Here is a 10,000-nt window from a genome sequence, read left to right on the forward strand (position 1 = left end):
TTAGTGCCCAAGGCATGGGTAACTTACACATCTGTGAAGGCACCATTAATGCTGAAAAGTACATACAGGTTTTGGAACAACATATTCTGCTGTCTAAGCGCTGTATTTTTATGGACGTTCTGCTTATTTCAGCAAGACAATGCCAAGCCACATACAGCATGTGTTACAACAGCGTGGCTTCGTAAAAGAAGAGTGCGGGTTCTTTCCTGGCCAGCCTGCAGTCCAAACCAGTCTACCATCAAAAATGTGTGGCGCATTATGAAGCGTAAAATACGACAGCGGTTACCCCGGACTGTTGAATGACTAAAGCTCTACATAAAACAAGAATGGGAAAGAATTCCACTTTCAAGGCTTCAACAATTAGTTTCCTCAGTTTCCAAACGTTTATTGAGTGTTGTTAAAAGAAAAGGTGATGTAACACAGTGGTGAACATGCCCTTTCCCAACTACTTTGGCGTGTGGAAATTCTAAGTTAATTATTATTTGCCAAAAAAATATTGAATCTATGAGTTTGAACATCAAAAATGTTGTCTTTGTAGTTCATTCAACTGAATATAGGTTGAAAAGGATTTGCAAATCATTGTATTCCGTTTATATTTACATCTAACACAATTTCCCAACTCATATGGAAACTGCGTGTGTGTGTGCGTGTGCGTGTGTGTGTGTGTGTGTGTGTATATAAAGGTATATACAGTATAGGTATGTATATATGTATGAAAATGTATATACAGTATAGGCGTAATATGATCAAACTCTCTTGTTCTTGTCAAAAGTCTAGCAGCCGCATTTTGTACCAACTGTAATCTTTTAATGGGAGACATGAAAATAATATGTTTACAGTAATGGAGACGAGACGTAACGAACGCATGAATAATGATCTCAGCGTCGCCGGTGGACAAAACGGAAACTAATGTTCGTGATATTACGGAGATGAAAGAAGGCGGTTTTAGTAACATAGCTCGGCTGGTAGAGTGGCCGTGCCAGCAACTTGAGGGTTGCAGGTTCGATTCCCGCCTCCACCATCCTAGTCACTGCCGTTGTGTCCTTGGGCAAGACACCTTACCCACCTGCTCCCAGTGCCACCCACACTGGTTTAAATGTAACTTAAGATATTGGGTTTCACTATGTAAAGCGCTTTGAGTCACTTGAGAAAAGCGCTATATAAATATAATTCACTTCGCTTCTTAATGTGTCTAAGTTTGACAATCAATGCTTTCAACTAAAACTCATCCCGTTTTTTTTCCTTTTTTCCAGTTTTGGCCTGGCTCACAAATGGATGACGATGAAAAGGTGAGAGCATTCCCTCACTGCTTGTGATCAGAGTGGTAAACGTGTGTGTGTGTGTGTGTGTGTGTGTGTGTGTGTGTGTGTGTGTGTGTGTGTGTGTGTGTGTGTGTGACTGGCTAAGTTTTCGTTTTATCCAATAAAAATGTCTTCTTGCAAGATCGATTGTTGTTGCTAGGAGACTGAAGCATCCTTTGGCAACGGGCTACAGCTCACCACGTCTGTTGTTTCTCTCTCTCTCTCTCTCTCCTCTCTCTCTCTCGCTCATATTCACACACACACACACACACACACACACAAACACACACAGCAGCATCCTCTCTCTCTCTCTCTCAGCGCGACTCCTCTGGAGGGATCGGGAGTAGACTCTCAAACTTCCAGCAGCTTCCCATTCCTGCGCCAGCTTTGAAGCGGGGGGGGGTGACCACGACGGCAGAGACAAAGGTAGGCAAAAACGATACGTTTGCTTTCGCCGGCGTGCGTTCCTATTTTGGGTGTTTGTTGGCTTAAAAAGAGCAAAGACGTCACTCCGTTATGGAGTGCGGGTGTTTGGATCAGGTGATGCGGTCCCTGCATGGTCCGGAAACTGAAATGAGGCGGGAGAAGTTGATTTTTTTTTGGGGGGGGGGGCACATTGCACACATTCTGCAGCTGTCCTGGATTGCATGCATACAGGTGGATGCTCTGATATCAGGCGTAGGCGTAGTACAGGCGTAGGCGTGCGCCCCGTCCTTTTTTTGGGAGGAGTCGCCAGAGCAATTCAAAGTGCATTAACAGGTAGACTCGCCACGCTTTCTGCGAGCTACGCTTAACTTTCCCCTCGAGGCGTCGCACATTATTTTTGTTTTAAATGCGGTACGAGGTTTGTCTCATTGTGTGACCTTGCTTTCTCTTTCTCATGCAAATGAAGATTATTTGTGGTTTAAATGCACTCGGCATTAAAGGCCTACTGATATTAGATTTTCTTATTTAAATGGGAATAGCAGGTCCATTCTATCATTTTGCGATATTGCCATATTTTTGCTGAAAGGATTTAGTAGAGAACATCTATAATAAAGTTCGCAACTTTTGGTCGCTAATAAAAAAAGCCTTGCCTGTACCGGAAGTATAAGCGCGTGACGTCACGAGTTGCAGGGCTCCACACATATTCACGTTGTTTATAATGGGAGCCACCAGCAGTAAGAGCAATTCGGACCAAGAAAGCAACAATTTCTCCATTAATTTGAGCGAGGATGAAAGATTCGTGAATTAGGATATTGATAGTGTAGGACTAGGAAAAAAAAAAAAAAAAAAAGACGGCGGCTCCGGGCAGTGTGAGCATTTCAAATGTAATTAGACACATTTACTAGGATAATTCTGGAAGATCCCTTATCTGATTATTGTTTTAATAGTGTTTTAGTGAGATTGTAAAGACATACCTCGAGGTCGGATGGCTGCGGTGAACAGGCAGTGTCTCAGAGAGAAGCCGAGGAGCCAAGCTCACAGCTGCCTTTTTTGACAGCTGCTGCAGGACGACGAATAATCCAGTGATGTCTCCGGTAAGATATATATATATCACAATTTTCCCATCCAAAAACATGCTGGTTGACGTAGAGAATACATGTTCGCTTGACTGCTCTGTGTTAAAGTTTCACAACAAACAAAGAAACACCGGCTGTTTTCTCGGTTGCTAAAGGCAGCTGCAATCCACCGCTTTCCACCAACAGCATTGTTCTTTATAGTCTCCATTATTAAATGAACAAATTGCAAAAGATTCAGCAACACAGATGTCCAGAATACTGTGTAATTATGTGATTAAAGCAGACGACTTTTAGCCGCTAGTGGTGCAGCGCTAATATTTCCTGACAGTCCGGGACGGGTCATCATTCCGCGACGTTTTCAGCAAGAAACTCGCAGGAAATTTAAAATTGCAATTTAGTAAACTAAAAAGTCCGTATTGGCATGTGTTGCAATGTTAATATTTCATCATTGATATATAAACTGTCAGACTGCGTGGTCGGTAGTAGTGGGTTTCAGTAGACCTGCTACATTCCGATACAGGCGCGGCATCAACATATTGCACTCAGTCAAAGCAGAGCATTGTTTTTCTGTTTTTTTTTTTGTGTAAAGACTGTTTGCATCCATCTGAGTACATAGTGTAGGTGTACCTAATGATGTGACCATGCAGTACGCCACACCGTGCTTCAAATATCGCGCTTTCGCCACATGGCAGGTTATTAAAAAAAAAAGCATCCTCTATTTCGGCGTATTTTCCGGACTTCAAGCCGCACCCACTCGATTTTTTTTGCAACGAACTATAAACCGCAGATATATGCCGGTATTTTCTGAAATGAGATGTTTACATTGAGATTAGAGTTGGGAAATGTTTATCTAAATACCCTAAATGTTTCCAAATGGTGCCTATACATGGTAATTGGGATTTATTATATATTATATAAAAATATAATATAATATGTCAGTATACAGTGGGGCAAAAAAGTATTTAGTCAGCCACCGATTGTGCAAGTTCTCCCACTTAAAATGATGACAGAGGTCTGTAATTTTCATCATAGGTACACTTCAACTGTGAGAGACAGAATGTGAAAAAAAATTCCTTGAATTCACATTGTAGGAATTTTAAAGAATTTATTTGTAAATTATGGTGGAAAATAAGTATTCGGTCAACCATTCAAAGCTCTCACTGATGGAAAGATGTTTTGCATCAAAATCTCACGATACATGGCCACATTCATTCTTTCCTGAACACGGAGCAATCGTCCTGTCCCTTTAGCAGAAAAACAGCCCCAAAGCATGATGTTTCCACCCCCATGCTTCACAGTAGGTGTGGTGTTCTTGGGATGCAACTCGGTATTCTTCTTCCTCCAAACACGACAAGTTGAGTTTATACCAAAAAGTTCTATTTTGGTTTCATCTGACCACATGACATTCTCCCAATCCTCTGCTGTATCGTCCATGTATCCATTTTGGTATAAACTCAACTCGTCGTGTTTGGAGGAAGAAGAATAAAAGCAACACTTCAGGTATCCGGGCTTTTTCTTTTTTTTGAAGCCGTGCTGCAGAAAGCATGCTGCACATGCACACTATTTATTGTGTTTACAAAGTGAAAGGAAAAGCTTTCATGGCAACCGTAGGAGTGCATCCTTGGAAATGTTAGAACTGGATTTTTTTTTCGGGGGGAGGGGCAAGGTTTTGATAGGTGGTGTTGTGGGTTCAAGTGGTGCCTGCAATGGCTTCTAAAGCACATATTTAATGGACTGGGATATTTGTAATGGCCACATTAATGACATGTGACCACTGGACTAAAGGAGTGCTTATACAGTCTTACAACTTTTAGTTTAGAGCACAGGTGTCAAACGCAAGGTCCGGGGTCCAGATCTGGCCTGCCATGTTTTATATGGCCCGTGAATTCCAGGAAATATGCATCCAAAAGTAACTTTTATCATGTATTTATTTACATTGTGATAGATATTTTTTTTTCGTTTCATCTGACCACAGAAAGGTCTTATCTTAGTCCATGTGATGTCAGAGGAAACAAAAATGGAGCTCTTTGGCCACAATACCCAGTTTGGAGGAGAAATGCTGAGGCATGTTAATCCCAGGAACACACACCTACCGCCAAGCATGGTGGTGGTGGTAGTGTTATGCTCTGGGCCTCTTGTGCTGCCAATGGAACTGGTGAATTACTTAGAGTAAATGGGACAACGAAAAAAGGAGGATTACCTCCAATTTTTTCAGGAAAAGCTAAAATCATCAGACCGGAGGTTGGGTCTTGGCCGCACAGGACAATGACCCGAAACACACGTTAAAAGTGGTAAAGGAATGGCTAAATCAGGCTGGAATGAAAGTTTTACAATGGCCTTCCCCAAAGTCCTGACTTAAACGTGTGGACAATGCTGAAGAAACAAGTCAGAGAGCAGCCGTGCCAGCAACTTGAGGGTTCCAGGTTCGATTCCCGCTGCCGCCATCCTAGTCACTGCCGTTGTGTCCTTGGGCAAGACACTTTACCCACCCGCTCCCAGTGCTACCCACACTGGTTTAAATGTAACTTAAATATTGGGTTTCACTATGTAAAGCACTTTGAGTCACTAGAGAAAAGCGCTATATAAATATAATTCACTTCCCATGTCAGAAAACCAACAAATTTAGCTGACCTGCACCAATTTTGTCAAGAGGAGTGGTCGAAAATTCAAGCAGAAGCTTGTGGATGGCTACCGTTATGTTCTTTACAAGTGTACGTAAACTTTTGACCACCGCTGTATGTACGGAATAGGGCGGGGGTGTCAGAGTCATTTTAGCCCGGGTGCCGAGCTTAAAAAAATAAAGTCAACTTCAGATTGTTTTCTTTGTCTTACTTTGGCCAAAAATAGAACAAACACATTCTGAAAATATTACAATAAAAAATGTCGAAAAAACAAATTTTAGGTCCATGAAAGGAAGTGAATGAATGTTTATAACTGAATACATTTACATATACATAAAATATTGGGTTTTTTATTATTTTTAATGAATTAAGTAACATTTAGAGAAGATAAGTCACTATTTTGTTTTCTCGAAGAAAAACAACTTTTTAATCTACGATTTGACTCCCACCAAGTGTATGTGCTCTCAAAGGATGCAAACACCTCATTCTGTTTTTAAATTTGTTTTAGGAGTCTTTTTACATGTTTTTAGGAGTATTTTTACGTGTTTTATGAGTTTTTTACGTGTTTTAGGATCTGTTTTTAAATTTGTTTTAGGAGGGGTTTTTTTAACATGTTTTTAGGAGTATTTTTCCGTGTTTTATGAGTTTTTTACGTGTTTTAGGAGTCTTATTATGAGTTTTAGGAGTCTTGTTATGTGTTTTAGGAGTAATTTACGTTTTAGATGTCACTGTGCATCTCTTCGGAGTTATTTTATGTGTTTTGGAGTCGGTTTTAATATTTTAGAAGTTAGTTGTTGTATTTGTAAATGTTTTACTCGTCATTTAATGTGTTAAGTCATTTTATGCATTTGTGTTTCGCACAAGAGGTAGAACATCTCACTCTGTGTTTTCTGGAATCTCAAATGGCCTTGACACAATCAGGAACAGGCTTTTCTGAAGAAACTCTCCCGAGGACTCCTCAAAGATGGACGCTTTTGACCTTCGTTTTTGTCAACAACACCTGTAGTCGAACTTTGAGATTGACCTCAGTCCATATAAAAACATTTTATCATGTCTCCCAAGTTAATCGGGTATATATGCACACACGACCCCCACCCTCGAATCAACGCCTTCACCACCGCTTAATTCCTCCGGGGCTGTGGATGGCTGAGCAGCGCTATATACCGGCAGCGGTGTCTTCTCAAACCCACCCCCTCCCTCTGTTGCAAGTTGGTGTGATATACGTACTATGTTTAATGTGTGCCATGCTATGTGAGATTTTTTCCTTGGACTCAGTCTGGACCCCTCCTAAGGGTCTAGCCTTAGACTGATATTTTTTTTACCCCCCCCCCTCGCCCAATGTCACCCTTTCCTCACCTTTTTAAGGAGCGCCGTAAGTGGCTGATCCGTTGGCGGTCTCGTCTCGTCTGCTCTTAGCGGGACTGTGCCAAAAATGAAATTTAGTTGTACTTGTGCAATGGCAATAAAGATCTATCCTATCATATCCTATCCTACCCTAATTTCACCACACCTAGTGTGAGTGTGTGACTATCAGTGGTACTTTAACTTGAACTTTAATCAAATATCATCTCGGGGTGCCATAGATCATTTATTGGAATGTGATTTTTCCGTCTATAGTCGGAAATCCGTCTTTTTTATCTCTTTAAAAATAAAAAGTGTTTTCCGTTTTTGTCCGATTTTTCCGACCTACATGTGTTAAAAATCTTGATCCGTCTCTTTGCCATACCTACGGTTTTCCCGTAATGAGTACGGTTTTTGATAATCCAGTGGTAAACACTAAGATTTTCCATTAAAAATGATGAAATTAAAAGAGAGATGCTACCTAGCGAAGGGGACTAACTATACAAGAAACATCAGTGATAATTGGTTGGTTTACGTATAAGAACATCCAGGATTGGTTGGTTGGTTACTATGATGAGCCACGATTGGTTAAGATTAGGGCACAACAATACAGACAGGTCAATCAGAGGCCGGATAGGACAGGTCATGGAATCAGGAAGGTAAATAACAACTAACATCCCAAATGACGACGAGAGAGTCATAGAAGAGAAGAAGGAATGTGTGAATAATGTCACCAACTCAATGAACAATCTGTGGCTGTGAATTGAACACTAGTGTTGTTGTAAATGCTGTATAAAGTAGGCTAACCTATGTGGTTCCTGTGGATGTGAACACAAGTAATGACTGTAGTGACTAAATAACATAGTGACTGAAACCGACAAAGTAATGTGTAACTAATGTCAATAACAACATGAACCATATGTGGCTGTGAAGTGAACACTATTAAGGTTCTAAGTACTGTATAGAGTAGGCTCACACATGTGGTTCCTGTGGGTATGAATTCAAGTTGTAAATACTGTAGTGACTAAATAACATAGTGACTGAAACAGACAAAGTAATGTGTAAATAATGTCAATAACTATATGAACCATCTGTGGCTGTGAAGTAAACAACAGTAAGGTTGTAAATACTGTATAGAGTAGGCTCACCCATGTGGTTCCTGTGGATGTGAATTCAAGTTGTAAATACTGTAGTGACTAAATAACATAGTGACTGAAACAGACAAAGTAATGTGTAAATAATGTCAATAACTACATGATCTATCTGTTGCTGAGAAGTAAGCAACAGTAAGGTTGTAAATACTGTATAGAGTAGGCTCATCCATGTGGTTCCTGTGGACGTGAACACAAGTTGTAAATACTGTAGTGACTAAATAACATAGTGACTGAAACAGGCAGTGATTCATTTGGATGAATGGGCTATATATTTATGTCATCTCTTTTGATCATTTTTCAATTCTTTAAACTTTGGATCATTTTTGCATGTGTAATCGCTGAAAAACCAGGCGCTTCGGAGGAGGGAGTGGGGGGTTGCGCCACGTTGTCCCCCCCACCAGGGCATCGCCCTGGACCTAGTTGCGGAACCCAGAACCCCGACCCTGCCCGACAGGAAGCGAAACCGGCGCCACGCCACATAAGCCAGAAGCGATGTCCCGTTCGAATTTGAAGGAATTAACCCGGATGTCACAGAGTACTTACAGGTCCTGGGCATGTTTTAGTGGCCGGGTGACGCTTTGAAGATCTTCTGAGCCGAGTACAACCCACTCAAGGCTTCTATTTTGAGTGAAATTAGTGTAAAAGGGACTCAGATTTCTTGTTACGAATTAATAATGTTGACAAACTTAGCAATATCTTTTTTTAGTGTGCTCTAACTATGAAAATATTGACAATAATCCCAATTCACATATATTTGTTTGCCACGGTCAGGCCTGGAAACAATTAGCCCGGATAAAAGACAGACGACTGAAGATAAAATCTCATTAAATCAGCGCAGAAATCATGAATAGATTAACTTGTGTTGTTGTTTTTTTTCCTTTTTCGGCAGTTGTCGGCACACTTACTCATAAATAAGGACGAGCCTCAAGATGTGTTAATTTCATGAAGTGCAATATTAACTGTGCTTATCTTATTTTGACGCTTGAATGACAGTTGAGAGTCAGATGAGCTATACCGCCCCAAATAGTCACAAATAGGATGTTTACAGATGGCTCCAAATAGAAAAAAAATAAACCCAAAAATATAAGAATAGCATCAACCATATGCCGTTTACCAAAAATACCGTAAAATTCTGGTCTATTAGCCGCTATCCTGTGGGATATACGATTTTTTTCCACTGCTGGCCATAATGAAATAAGTTAAAAAAAAAATTTTAAAAAAAAGTGAACACAAGTAAGCTTGTAAATGCTGTATAGAGTAGGCTAACCCATGTGGTTCCTGTGGATGTGAACACAAGTAATTACTGTAGTGACTAAATAACATAGTGACTGAAACAGACAAAGTAATGTGAAAATAGTGGTAATAACTAGATGAACCTTCTGTGGCTGTGAAGTGAACCCTAGTAAGGTTGTAAATACTGTATAGAGTAAGCTAACCCATATGGTTCCTGTGAATGTGAACACAAGTAGTTACTGTAGTGACGAAATAACAGAGTGAGTGAAACAGACAAAGTCATGTGTGAATAATGTCAATAAATAGATGAACCATGTGTGGTTGGGAAGTGAACACTATTCAGGTTGTCAATACTGTATTGAGTAGGCTAACCCATGTGGTTCCTGTGGATGTGACCACAATTTGTAAATACTGTAGCGACTAGATATCATAGTAGCTGAAACAAAGTAATGTGTAAATAATGTCAATAACTAGATGAACCATCTTTGGCTGTGAAGTGAAGTAAGGTTGCAAATACTGTATAGAGTAAGCTAACCCATGTGGTTCCTGTGGATGTGAACACAAGTTGTAATTATTGTAGTGACTAAATAACATAGTGACTGAAACAGACATTCATGTGTAAATAATGTCTCGTTTTGCAAAATAATTAGCACATGCTTAGCATTACCGCCGGCTCAGGATTTCCGCAGGGTCAAACTCGTCACGTCACAAGTGACACTTCACCTGTCATCATTTACAAAATGGAGGAGGCTGAATTCAATAATTTGAAATCGCATAAAGGGAAGAAGATTAAGAGCTATTCAGCGGGATTTAAGGTCCAACCTATTGAATATGCTAAAAAGAATAGT

General features: G+C 40.3%; 1 protein-coding gene across 3 annotated transcripts in view; it reads left to right on the forward strand.

Annotated features, from left to right (window-relative positions):
• The window catches only part of grm3 (glutamate receptor, metabotropic 3), a 300,806-nt gene that overhangs the window by 15,868 nt on the left and 274,938 nt on the right, over positions 1–10,000 (forward strand). For 2 of the 3 annotated variants that reach the window (XM_061916797.1, XM_061916796.1), the window contains exons 2-3: positions 1,254–1,289; positions 1,594–1,727. The gene's annotated coding sequence lies outside the window, so the exon portion shown is untranslated. The remainder of the gene's footprint in view (positions 1–1,253; positions 1,290–1,593; positions 1,728–10,000) is intronic. The other variant, XM_061916798.1, reaches the window with a different exon arrangement.

The sequence above is a fragment of the Nerophis ophidion genome, linkage group LG12 (genome assembly GCF_033978795.1).
Source record: "Nerophis ophidion isolate RoL-2023_Sa linkage group LG12, RoL_Noph_v1.0, whole genome shotgun sequence".
NCBI classification, from domain to species: domain Eukaryota; kingdom Metazoa; phylum Chordata; class Actinopteri; order Syngnathiformes; family Syngnathidae; genus Nerophis; species Nerophis ophidion.